The sequence below is a fragment of the Chenopodium quinoa genome, unplaced genomic scaffold, assembly GCF_001683475.1.
Source record: "Chenopodium quinoa cultivar QQ74 unplaced genomic scaffold, ASM168347v1, whole genome shotgun sequence".
NCBI lineage: Eukaryota > Viridiplantae > Streptophyta > Magnoliopsida > Caryophyllales > Amaranthaceae > Chenopodium > Chenopodium quinoa.
Window position 1 is genome coordinate 2661533 of NW_018745281.1, and position 14935 is coordinate 2676467.

Consider the following 14935-nt stretch of genomic DNA (forward strand, 5'->3'; position numbering starts at 1 on the left):
GCATTTAGGAAATCCTCACTGCCAAAGAATTCTTCATCTTGGCTTAGAATTGATGGTTCCCTAGCTACCACCTTTCCTAAAACTTCATCAACTTTTTTCACCAAGTCATTTCCAGGGAAGATATCCTTTGCCTTCACCAATTTTGAAGAAAGCTTTGACAGGTTTGAACAAGTTGTTTTTACCAGGGAAACAAAATCATCCATAAAAACCTATATGAATGAATATTAAAAATTATGCAGTTGAACATTTCAGATTATACAAATGAACATTTATGTTAACAAAAGTGATCATTTTATAACCTTAGGACTTTCTTCAACTTCTGCAGCAATCCTTGGTAGAATTTTCCCTCTCCCAAATCCCAATTCTAATTCAATCTTCAACCTCTCAAGAACCATGTCTCTATTCCATGCAGATATGATAGGAATTTTTCTTGGAGGCCTTTTGTCTAACCTCTGAACTCTATCAAAATAGAACAACTACAAGAAAAAAGAAAACATGGAACAGAACATAAACAATAAAAAAAAGTGCATTTATTTAAATTTAAATGAACATTTTGTATCTAAGAATATACCATCAGAAATTGAAGAGGGCCTTTGTAGAACCCCTTGCCTTGCTGCTTTCTCCAATCAACATGACATTTGATAAGTGAGTCATATACAAACTGACACCAGTTCAAATTTTTTATGTTTTCTTTGTCCATCATAGAATAAAGAAATTTGAAATGGCATTGATTGTTTGATACACATTTCATCAAGCAGTTCACAGCCACTGCTAAAAAGTTAGTAATGAAATGTTCACTTGGTGGTCTGTTGTTGGTGAATTTATCATTTATGTATCCATTCACAATCTGCAAACAAAATGAACAAAACATTTATACTTTTGATCATTTAATGTATTTAAAATGAACATTTAAAACTGATCATACCTGACTCACTGATGGAGTTTTTCCTGACCATGATTTTCTCCATTTCTTCAGAAATTCTGCATACTCCTCACTAATTTTATCAGACTTTGGCTCAACAATTGGAATTTCTCCTGTAGGCAAGCCATAAACTACCCTAACATCCTCTACCTCAATTTCTATTTTTTCATTCTTTGGTAGTTCAAAACACTGGCTATTTTCTTCAAAACTTCCCAATAACCAGTTACAGAACTTTTGATCAAGTTGAGGTAAACTAATGTCAAGAAGTGATCCTAACCCTATATCAACAACTTGTTGTTTTTGGGTAGGTGTCATCTTTTTTATCCATGCAATGAACTTCACATGTCCTCCTCTCTTTGAAGATTTCTCTTCCTCAAATTCATCTTCCTGAATTTCCTCAACTTCATCAGTTTCTATTGCTTGAACCATTTCAGTTTTCATTTTCTTTTTTCTCCTACCTTCAATCTTTCCTTCATCATACAGTACCATCTTTTGCTCCTCCTTTTCAACCTTTGCCTTCACTGAATTCCCTTTCTTTGCCTGTTTCTTCCTTGGCTTTACTTCATCCTCTTCCTCCTCTTCCTCCACCTCATAATCATCCTCACTGACAGGCTCTTCTTCTGCTCTATAAACTGACTCTTCACTATCATCATCACTGTCAGTAGAACTTTCATCAGTAGGATCTTGAGAGGGTTCATCTGATGGTACTTCTTGTATTTTTTTTCTCTTTCCAGCATTTCTCTTGGCAGGACTGACATCTGAAAATTAAATATATATAATTTTGTTTAAGTATTGAAAATGTACAGTAAGCAAATGATAAAATGAACAAAATTGTTTTCTCAAATGATCATTCTATATATAGAAATTGAACATTTATAATATATCATTATATACCTGCTTTTCTTTTGCCAGCAACCTTAGAAGTTTTCTTCACTTCTTCTAGAGTTTTCTTTTTCCCACCTATATATTGAAATTGAACATTAATGATATACCATCATAAATGATCATTCTATACATTAAGATTGAACATTTACCCTTTTTGCCTTGGTCTGGAGGATATTCAGCAGGAGCACCTGCCATTTTTTTTATTGGAGTAGGTGCTGGAGGTGGTGCATCAGCTTCCTTTTGAATAGGAAAATTCCTTGTAGACATTCTTCTCTTCTGTCCTATTTTTGCGGTTTCTTTAGCAGGTTCAACATCCTTCTTCAGGCTTCCCTTTTCAGATTCATCTAACAGAACATCTATTGTTTTTAAAAAAAATTTATGTTAGTATATTTGAAAGTGTAATATTTATTGTGTAACAGAAAAGTATTATGATTACCTTGGCTCCTTGTAATTCTACCACTTGGCACAACAACAAGGCTTTTGTTTTTGTTTTTCCTTGCAACCATTTTGTATCTTGTTTTCATTTTGGTTGACTGATCACTTTTTTGTGATGATGGAGCTGTCTCCTCACTAAGTTTTGTGGAAACTTTATCATCATCTTGATCTAGAAGATAAGTTTCATCCTCAATTTGAACAAAATCAGGTGCAATTTGTGCTGCATATGAAATGATCAAATATAAAAGATTAAATAAACATTTATTAAATTGGATGACAAATGTTTACTATATACAATATAAATGAACATTTCAGGTAATGAATATGTACATTTTCCACTATTTACCTTTCGGATCTGTTGTCTTTGTAGACTCATCTTCCACTGTTTTCTCTTTAGGGATTTTCTCCTTTTCAGGCTCTTTTTTTCCCTCTTGTCCTTCTATGAAAATTTAATTAGTTAATATTTATATATTTTTTTTAATCTTATTGAACATTCAATATTATGTAGATCCAATATGAACATTTTATGTAATAAAAATGTACATTTATAAATTTTTACCTTCTACATTTGTTGTCTTTGGAAAGACATCTTCCACAGTTTTGTCTTTAGGGCTTTTCTCTTTTTCAGTCCCTTTTTTTCCTTCTTGTCCTTCTATTAAAATTTATTTAGTTAAAATTTAATTTTTTTAACCTTATTGAATATTTAATATTATGCTTTTCCAATATGAACATTTTTTGTAATAAAAATGTACATTTTAAAATTTTTACCTTTTTCCACAGTTTTCTCTTCTATTGGCCCTTTTTCTTTCTTTTTTGCTTCACCTTCAAAAGTAATAGTATTGTTAAAATTGATATTTATGACTATTAAACAAAAATATTCAATAAATATGATCATTTACCTTTCCTGATTTCCTTGCTTGCCTTTTCCATTCTTTTGAGATTTCTCATAATTCTGATTGTCGATTCTTTGTACTTTCTGTAAATGTATGATATTAACTTTGAAATATATTCATTAATTGATTAAATTAATTCAATTATTTAAATTTAAACATACTTTGGGTTTCTCTCTATGTTTAAATGTATTTCTTGCATCTTGTCCTTTAATGTTGTTATTCTTGAATCATCTTTGGGTTTTCTGATATTTCATTAAAAATATGTTTGAATTTACAATTTTGATTAGTAAATAAAAAAATGAACATATAACTTATATTACTATTGGTCATGAGCAAACTTTTTTGTACTGATTTTCAAATGAACATATAGTCTATCTAAATTGAACATTTAAGTTTTCTTACTTTTGGCCAAGACTATTCTTTACTGGATTGCTTTGCACTTTTGGTTGAACTTCTTCTTGCTTGCTGAAATCAATATTAAGAAATACTTTAAATAAAAAATGCACATAAATTGTACATAAAATATACTGTTATAAAAATGAACATTTATTTATATAAAATTGATCATTAGTATACCTTTCATCCCTACTCTCTTTGTCAGTTGTGTTATGTGTAGCAGACACACTCTTAGTTGTTGCATTAGTAGCAGGAATGTTCTCACTTTGTTCACTTAAAAAAAACAGAATTATTTTATATAATATGATATTAAAGTATGAACTAATTTATACAATGAAGAAGATAATTAGTTATTTTGTATAAAGCTTTTATACCTTATTGTTTGATTTGTCTCTGGTGGTCTTGATTTTGACATAACAAATTTCACTCGAACCTTTTTTTTTTCACTAAAATTTTAAGAATTACCTAATAAGTTTGGTATATATATACAATGTACAATAATTGAATGTAAAAACAATTATTTTATACATATAAACTTACTTGTTTAAAGTGTATCTTTCATAACTATTACCATATTCATTTTGTTCTATAACCTTCTTTAGAGTTAATGGTTCAGATTTCCCATCTCTAAATTGAAGCAAGTGTATCACTCTAAATGGCACATCACTACATTATAAATTAATTACATGACATTAGTTTGAATGCATATCACTGAAATGATTATTATCATATTTATATATGTGCATGATGATTTAATGAAATGTATATTTGTTATTTAAATCTCAATGAATACTCAAATGAACAAATATACATATATGATCATAATTATATCTATAAATGAACATTATGAGTATCAAATATGATCATATACAATGATGTTTCAATGAAATGTACTTTTGTTTTTAAATCTCAATAAATACTCATATGAACAAATATAAATATATGATCATAACTATATCTATAAATGAACATTATGAGTATCAAATATGATCATATACAAATAACATATTAAACAAAGATAAAACCAATTTTATCAAATACAACTAGCATATTAGACATGAACATAATATATTCTGTAAATGACTAATTACCTTGGTAGTGGAGACATTGTTAAATCCGTACCAATTGACTTGTCAATATCTTTTAAAAGTTCCGGATCTACAATTGGATCATTTTGGCGGTTTTTTTTTCAATTTGTCTACTCTTGACTGAAGAGGTACATCATCATCATCGTCTCTGTTTTATTTAATAAATTGTTAATGTTTTAGTTATTTTCAGTAAAATCTTAGAACAATTACTACAATCGCAAAAATTTTTAACAAAAATTAGGTTTTACAAATAAATTCGCTCTATAATTTTCATCGCAAGAATATGAACAAATTAGGTTTTACAAAAGTTAGAGTTCATACATTTCTTCAGAAATTTTCAACAAATTACTCGTCTCTGAAGTATTCTTCTCCAAAATCATACTACAATTGCAAAAAATTGAACAAAAATTAGGTTTCACACATAAAATCGCACTATAATTGTCATCGAAAAAAAATGAACAAAATTACTTACTCTTTAGATACATTTTGCTCCGATTTTGCAGTTTCTTCTTTCATGTTCTTCTCTGTAGTGGTTTTTTGCAAAATCGCACTACAATCGCAACAAAATGAACAAAATTAAGGTTTCACACATAAAATTGCACTACAATCTCAAAAAATGAACAAAACTAACGAAATTACTTACTCTTTTTTTTGTGATTGTTTAATTTCATCTCGAATATCAGACATTTGAAGCAATTATGAAGTGTTTTGAAGCAATTTTGCAATAATTTGAAGAGAATTTCGTTCCGATTCGACGGTGTTGATGAGAGAGAAATTCTAGAGAAATGAAGAAGATGGTTTTTAGAGAGAGAATAATTTGAAATGGATAGTTTTTTTTTTTTTTTAATAATATATATGTGGGGTAGGGGAAGTTATTTCTAATTTACTGTGGTTAGTGGGAGTGAGTGGGGGTAGTTACTGTAGTTTGTGGGGGTAGGGGAAAAACGCAAACGCTGCGTTTTGTAGGGGGTGTAGGTTATGGTACCTACACTAGGGTGTAGTGTATACTAATTAAACTACGATGTGAAAACGTGTGTGAAATAGCTTGGGCCTACTTGGCCATTGAGATTAATAGAGTAGTACCATTTGTTAGGCACAAACTCTTAGTTACACACTTGTGCAGTTAAGCTAGCTGCAACGACCATATATACTTCAAAAACGAAGATACGTTTTTTCTCCCTTCCTTATATTTACCTCTCTCTTCTTCTTCCTTAACTCCATTAATTTTCTCTCTCTGTTTTCTTCTCCATTCAAAATTTTCTCTCTCTTCTTTTATTTTTTTCCTTTCCGTATAAGTAAATTTCTTTCTTACCTCACTTTCCTTCAATCTTTAAACTTCTTTAACCTTCTACTTTGGATATTCTCCAATTCCTCACCATTGTAGCATTCTCCATCATCTTCGTCGCGATCGTCACCATTTTTTTTCCCTTTGTTTTCTACATTATTATGGATTTGGTTGTTATTCAAAAGAGAGCATCAATGCAGGTTAGTTTTTGTGTTGTTGATTTTTAATTAGTTTTAATTAGGTTAGATTTGGGCTGAATTTGTAATTGATTTTTCTGATTTATAGTTGGTGAATTTCAATTTGAGGAATTTGATGAATTTCAATTGACTTTTTGATGACTCTAGTAAATTAGACTATTTCAACTGAAATTTTTGAATTTTTTTTATTAATATTAATTTAATTAATGAGTTTTTGTGATGAATTATTAAGTTGTTGTATCTTTAATTTGTTTGTTATTATGAATTTCGATTTTTTTAATTGAGTTGCTAATATTTGTGTATAATTTTTGGAGAAAAAAAGAAAAGAAAAAGAACACGTGTACTTTAAAATTGAACATTTAGCACAATAAAAATGAACATTTAGTACATTAAAATTGAACATATTTTAATGATTTATTTTATCTTTATTTTTCGTTAATAATTATATACAATGAATTTAAATTTATATGAATATAAGAAAATCATGTTCATTTTTAATATATTAAATGTTCATAATTTTTTTTCACGTGTTCATTTTTTTTATACTAAATGTTCATTTTCTTTAATATGTTCATAAATTTTTATGAAATGCATATTTTATTAGGTGTGATCCAGATTATTGTATGATAAATGTTCACTTTTAATATACTAATGTTCATAATTATTTTTGACATGTTCATTTTTTCTTAATAATTTTTTTTTTTTACATGTTCATAATTATTTTTACACTAAATGTTCATTTTTAAGGTTGTGGCCCAGCAATTTTATGGTTATCATGTTTATTTTTAATACTAAATTATCATTTTTTTAACATGTTCACTTTTTAAGTACCAAATGTTCATTTTTTATCACTGAATGTTCATTTATTTTTACGTGTTCATATTTTTTACTACATGTTCAATTTATAGATAGTGGTGCAGCTATTCTAGCTGCACTAAAATGCAGCTAAGACTTATTGTTTGTTAGGTGTTTCAAATCTTTCAATGCATAATTTAAAATTGACACACTTTTGTGTGAAATAACTTTTGTGTGAAAATGGACACACTCTTTTAAGTTTGTAACAAATTTGACAAAATTATATAAGTTAGTAAATGATGATATATTGGGATAAAAGTTAATGAGTGACGATATTTAACCCCTTTTTTTCTAGCCAAATTAAGCGCATATTTCACACATCATTATTTTTAATTTTGTAACTCTAATTAATCTATTGTTTTCCTTTCTTTTCTACATTCTTCAAAGAATAATATAAAGATTGTTTTCCTTTCTTTTCTTTACTCTTCAAAGAATAATATAAAAGAAAATTTCTAGATTATACAAAAGACTTATAAGACCACTCTCAATGATGAGCAAAAAAAATGTTCATCCACTCTCTCTCTACCCACTTTCTCTCTCAACAAATCAATTTTGCTCATGGGCAAAAAAATTTCACATTTTCTCTCCCAATGGTGAGCAAAAAAAATGCCTACCCACTACTCTCTCTCTCTTACTTTTTCAATACCCCACCATTGCTTTCTCTCTCCTACACAACACATATTTATTTATTTATTTTATTTATATTTTAACAATGTTACTCCAAATAAATAAAAACTAGTTTAAATTTGTGTAACTTATTTTTTTTTATTTTTGTCTTTTTTATCGTTAAAATTTGTCGTAAAATTAAGTACGTTATATAAAAAAATTGTAAAAAAAAGCTCAAAATTTGTTAAATGTTTTTATTTATTTTAAAAGCGGTACAATACTAGAAACCAATTACATTTGCAACGTCATGCGTAATTAAATTTAGGAAATAAAATAAACACAACAACTAAAAAATAACTCGACTGCGTACGGAAAAGTAGCTACGCCATAGTACTTGGCTTTATTTAAGTCGTCTAATTTCTCCCTAATTACGTGGCCCGTATCGTTGCCAAATATGGGTGAATTGCAACAACAATATTCTTCTACAAATTTAAAATACTTTTAAGAAAATTAAAATGTGGAGGATTTAAAGTGTTTACGAAATTATATCAAAATATATCAAAATGCATGTCTATTTATAGAGAATTTAATTTTATGACCGTTGGTAATTTTTTTTTTTTTTTTTACCAAATATATTTTTCAGAAAATACATTACAAAAATATATCCGTTGTAAACAGCTAGTATTTTCTGATTGGCTAGCAAACTGCACCCGCCGCGTGTCATGTCTTCATTCCTCCCCTCGCTGCACGCGTCAGAAAGCAGGTTTTTTTTTTTAAAATCCGCTTCATCAAAACGACGCGTTTTGATTTCCGCCTTTGAGGGAGCTTCATCAAAATGCGTCGTTTTGATGCTTGAGTGTCCGAATTTTTTTTGCTTTGTCAGCCAGCTGTGGGCCCCACTCAAGTTACTATTCATCAATAAAAATGCTCAAGTTTTGAGCTTTTTTGGTTTTGCTCATGGTTTTTTTTTTTTTGCATTTCACCAATTTCTCACCATTGTGGTAGGTGATCATTTTTTTTCCTCACAAAAAAAGCTCATGAGCAAAAAAATTCCTCACCATTGCTAGTGCTCTAAGTTCGGATTATATCGAGCTTTCATATTTTTGGCAATATATAATATTGTACAAAAAAAAATGCTCCCATTTTCTTAACAGTTTATAAGTCAATTTCAACTAATTTTCAGACATTAAATCCTAGGAATATATCTTGCCTATCAATTTTGTGATTTTTAACTTGTTTACTCATACAACTTTTTTATGCTCCCTCTGTCCCATAATACTTGGGATGTTAGAGTGGGCACGTAATTTAAGAATATTACAAGTGGGTCCATTTAAAATATTTGTTTATTGTATAAAAGATTCCCTTTTATATTTTTATATTGTAAGAAAACAACAAAGTGATGTGGGAGTGAGGTAGGTGAGAAGAGAGAAAATGTGGCAAAATATATTTTTTTTATTAGCAGTCCCATTCCATTTTTAGTAAAGTGTCAAGTATTGTGGGACGGACGAAAGTGGAAATTGTGTCAAGTATTATGGGACGGAGGGAGTAATTATATTTTTTGCTAATCTTAAGTGTATGGGCATAGAGGGAAAAAGTATTTGGTATTAAAATAAGTACTAGATGGAAGCCCCTGTGATGCATGGTTTTTTCATCTAAGATTTTTAATTATTTGATTTATTGTATTTAATAATTTTAGACAAAATTACAAAAGTTTAATATTTATTTATTTTTTTACTATAATTTATAATGAATTTATTAAATATAAATAAATTGTAAATATGATATTTTTTCCGTTATATAAAATATTTAATGTGAAATGATAAAATTTTAATAATTTAAATCCTAAATCATTATTCATTGTTTTACCATATCTTTTATTTCGATAGAATCACCAACCTCGTTCACAACCAACCTACTACATCAATGGATACATTGAACCGGTGAAATGCTAGCCAAACTAAAATTGATATAAATAAATCTTTACATTTATATAAAATAAATCAATATATTTACCAATAAATGAAAAATTGTTTCGATATAAAATCAAATCTATGCATTGGAATTTTTTCATCACCTCCAAAAATAACCAAAGCATCCATATATTAAGTATACAACATCTAATTGTATGCCATTCCATAAACAAATAATAGTTAAGTATCCTAAATAAATACAATGTAACTAATAATTACAAATATAAATTTAAACATAAGATTTTAAAAATTACCTAAACATTGTTGACCAAAAATAAAACATAAACATATAATCGTTGAGTATCCAAAATTAATACAATGTAAATAATAATTATAAATACTAATTTAAACATAGGATTTTAAAAATTAAGCTAAAAATTACCTGGCCATTGATGACAAAAAATTAACACAAAATTACTAACACAAAATTCACTTGATAGGTTTTTTATTGATATGAAATTTTGTTTGAGTCGTAAGATGTGTCAATTTATAATGGTAGATATCAGAAATTTTAATTTAATTGTAATTAACGAACAATTTGTATTTCTTATCATAAATACTATCAAAATTTATCTTATAATGATAGGTATCAAACTTTATTATAAGCGTTTATTATTTAAATATTTTTTAGTATATTTTTTTTGGATTTCTTATACTCGTAGTATTGAATTAACAAATTTATCTTTTCCTATATTTTTACTTAGTTTTTTTCTATTAAAATAATTTAATTCGTGGATTATAATCTACGTGGCATTAAAATTTTAGACATATCGAATCTAATTCGTTACTTTTATCTAGGTGGCGACATAATTTTTTAATTCAAAAATAAAATACAAATCTTTCTTCTTATTGGTCGAAATAAGTATATTTTTTTACGTGACGCTCCGAATTCTCTCCAAAAATGCCTACTTTATTTTTATATATATTAGATTAGATTAGCAACAACAACAAAATTGAAAAAGTTAAAACAAAAAGGAAAAAAAAAATCAAGCACTTGGGGTTAAATTTCTTAACTTGTTAACTTTTATACGGGGTACTAATTTGTCGCAATTTGTTAACTTTTATATCAATTTGTTGCCGATGATAACTTTTATACCAATATATTGTTGTTAATTTCTATACCAATGTGGACAATTGACCCTCTAAATAAAACAAAGAAAAAAAATTAGAGCAGCAAACACGTACTCAACCTTCGACAACCACCATTGTCCTCTCCTCTACCGTCGTGAACAAGCTGCGCCACGGCCAGTCTTTCTTTCCACTCTCAATTGTGAGGTTAGCGTTGGTAATCATATCGTAACACTCCCCCTCAAGTTGGAGCATGTAGATCACAAATGCCCAACTTGTTAAGGAGAAAAACAAACCGACGCTTCCCAAGTGCCTTCGTCAAAATATTTGCTAATAACTGATGACCTGTAGGAACATATGCAGTAGCTAGAATACCAGAAACCAACTCATCACGAACAAAATGACAATCCAACTCTATATGCTTAGTACGATCATGAAAAACAGGATTTTTAGCAATATGGAGAGCGGATTGACTATCACAATATAATTTCAACCATTTTAATTCACAAGTTGTAACCGCCATAGCATGATACTCAGCTTCAGAGAAGAATGAGATACTGTCGATTGTTTCTTAGTCTTCCATGAAACTAGGGAACAACCAAGAAACACCATATACCCAGACAAAGACCGACGAGTGAGCGGACACGCCGCCCAATCGCTATCACAGAAAGCCATCAAGCATAAGTCCTTCATAGTACGTAACAAAATACCTTGACCAGGACTACCTTTGATGTAGCATAGTACCCTGATAGCTGCATCCCAATGTTGTACCTACGGGTTATTCAGAAACTGCGCAAGAGTATGAACAGAATAACTCAACTCTAGACGAGTGACAGATAAATAAACAAGTTGCCCAACTAAGAGACAATACTGATCCGGTTGAGAGAATGGCTCCCCCTCGGCATATGCTAGACGATGGTTCTTCTCCATAGGTGTATCAATAGGCTTACAACCTAACATACCTGCCTCAGATAATACATCTAAAGCATATTTACGCTAAGATAAAAGTATACCTTCCGGACCACGAGCAACTTCAATGCCCAAAAAATACTTCAACACACTAAGATCTTTCGTATGAAAACATGTACTTAACTATTTAAAACGAATAATCGCATCATGAGAAGAACCGGCAATGATAAGATCATCAACATACACAAGTACATGCAGAGAGACTGATCCCTGAATATAACTGAATAATGAATAATCTGCATACGATTGCTTGAAACCATATTATTTCAAAGCATTAGACAACTTTGCAAACCACTGTCGAGGAGCCTGTTTTAAACCATACAAAGATTTTCTCAACCTGCAAACTTTCCCTATAGTAGGACAATTATAACCCGGAGGAAGCTGCATATATACTTCCTCCTTCAAATCACCATGAAGAAAAGCATTATGAACATCCATTTAATGTAACTCCCAGTTTAAAGAAGCAGTAACAGAAAGAAAAAGTCTAACAATCCCCATTTTTGCCACAGGGGCAAAAGTCTCATTATAATCACCTACAACCTGTCGATTGCCATACACAACTAGACGACCTTTAAAGCGTTCTACTTCACCATATTTAATTTTATACACCTAACCACTACCAATAGCCTTCTTACCTAGAGGCAAGTCCTCCAAAGTCCATGTGCCATTTCGTTAATTATTTATCGGATGTGACTCCTCCGAATTCCTTTGGTGATCATAACTCATTAAACCCCGAGGTAGATTTGCTAGGTGATGATGTTATGGTAGATAGTGATGAGGGTTAAGATGATTATGAAGAGAAGCTAATGATATTCTTATTAAGGAAAGTGCACCAACGCACGATTATAAGAATGTTCCGGAGGTAGACAACCCAAAAGTGCTTTATTCAGTTAAAAGATGCCATCAAACTAACTCTATTACCAAACATCAAACATTTCGAGTGAATGAAGTGCAGGCATAAAAAATATGCTGTTGAGTGCATAAGAAAGGGAAAATGCAAATGTCCTTGGAGGTTGCGTGTAATTAAGTTACTTGTTGTTTAGATATTTGAAACTTTATTTACTTCTTGAAGGGGCCTCTGATTAACACAAAGCTCGAAGTAATGATCGCTTTTATTTGCATATGTTTTTATAATTACTGGTTTTTGTAGCGGGTTTTTTCTTAGTACAACAATATTACTTGTTTGTGATAAAGGAGGTGAAAGCAAATTGATGTTAATGGTTGGTTAGAATCTTTCTTAATGTCATCGTTGCTTTATTTGAGATGAATCTTATGAAATCTAGGAAGTCATATAGTTGTGTGGATTGAGGGTGGTTATGCAAGATAGCTTTGTAAGGGAGAATGCTTGTGCACTGAATATAAACACAACAGCTGACGGAGTAAAAGATAGGAGATCCATATGATTTCTCGAGATTTATGAATATCTCGCTCTGGTGTTTTACACTTGTTAATTTATAATTGTAGGAATGTTGATGTTGATGACAACAATGTCTCCATCCAATTTGAGGACTTCGAGGAGTGTTCCAAAGCATTAAAAAAGCTGTGAAAAAGGTATATTCTTGAACCTTTCTTATTGCAACTTAATTGCTTAGCCTTGTTCCTGATTACTGATATTGAGCAACTACTATTTTTGCTAGGTTTTCTGGCCTTCTTTTATCACCATACTATTTGTATAGACTATGAAGATGTTGACGTAACTGTTGTCAATCTACTTCTACCTGCTATATAGTATTAGTTGCAAACACACTTGATATTTCTTTGTTCCAGATTTTCACTTAGCTCATACACGATACGTTTGAACTGATGAGCAACTCTGTATGCAAATGGCAGAACTAACACATACGTTGATATAAAAAATAAATAAAATTAGTAAAAACAAAGAACATCCAACTCTCACCACCCTCGCCAAATGAAGTGAGAAACCCAGAGTCATGGCACTCTGCAATCAACAGATGTAGGGTAATTCTAAAGATCGATATATGAAATTTTATACCTCTATAATATAACCATGCAAATTCTCTGCCTTGGAGTTTGTTAATTTTGAAGTTCATACACTTTATCATTTACCATCCAATCCCTCTCTATGTTATCTAATGAATTAATGATTATACAATAATCTGTGGTGTTTAAACCTTTTAGTTGGTATATGCTCGAGTCTTGTTAATCTGTGGTGTTTAAACCTTTTAGTTGGTATATGCTCGAGTCTTGTTAATTGTTTTGAAATTAACTTAAGATGGACGATACTTGAAATTATCTCTTTATCATAAAACTCTAAACGATGCACAATTTTCGAAGTTGGGGATACGAATCTAAACAAAAACGGCCAAAAGTACAAATCTTGATCTTAAAATATAACTTATGGATAATATGATCGAGCAATCCTGGGAGAACAAAGCTCACCAAATTGCAAATGAATGTAGACGACGTTACTTATTTCCTTTTAAAGTTTTAATAAATAGTATGGAGTAATATATTGTAAATTTGTGGTTTAGACAATGTAACAAAATTTATATGTACAATATACGAGTATATAAGATTTTTAAATTTGCAAAGTACGGGGTATACAACTTGTTTTTGAGAAAAGCTTTATTTATTTCATCAATGTGTCAATAATTTTGGGGATTGATTTCAAAGCTAAGTGAGGGACCATATTAGCAACAACAATATTTTGAATTCAACCTTTTGTTGTGCTAAACATCCGTTATCTAAAATGGATGTTTACATATCAAATACTCTCCGAGTTCTTTATTAATCCTCAATCTTTTTGGAAAAATTAATTTTATTAATCCAACATTTACGTCATTTATTTTTAATAATTCAATACTTTGATCATTATACAATAATCCAAGCTTTATTCTCCATCCTTTCTTTTAAGGCCAAAATGACCGGTTATCTGAAAATAACCAAAAAATAAATAAAGGAAAAAGAAAACACACACACACCTAAAGATTGGCTCTGGGCAGTGCCGAGTTGTGCCTCGCACCAGGCCCACGTGCTTTGGGCTTAGTTAGGCCCGGGCCAAGGCTCGGACCACGAGTTTCGTGTTGTGCCGTGCCGGGCCGAAGTTTTCAAAAGGTTGGCCCGTACACGGCCCAGGCCCACGTGCCATCCTACCAGGTTTTGTTGGGCTTGCGTGCCTAAGCAAAATTGCATTGATTTTAGCATGCTTTGTCGTGCCGGGCCAGGTCGTGCCGTGCCTTATTGTGCTTCTCCCAAATAAAGGCGGCCTAGGCCCGACCCACGACCCACACGCACAGTGCCATGTCGTGTCGTGCTTTTTTCGTGCCTGTGTCGTGTCGTGCCATGTTTTTTTCGTGTTGGGTCATGTCGGGCTTCGGGCCGGCCCAACCCAATGCCATCTTTACA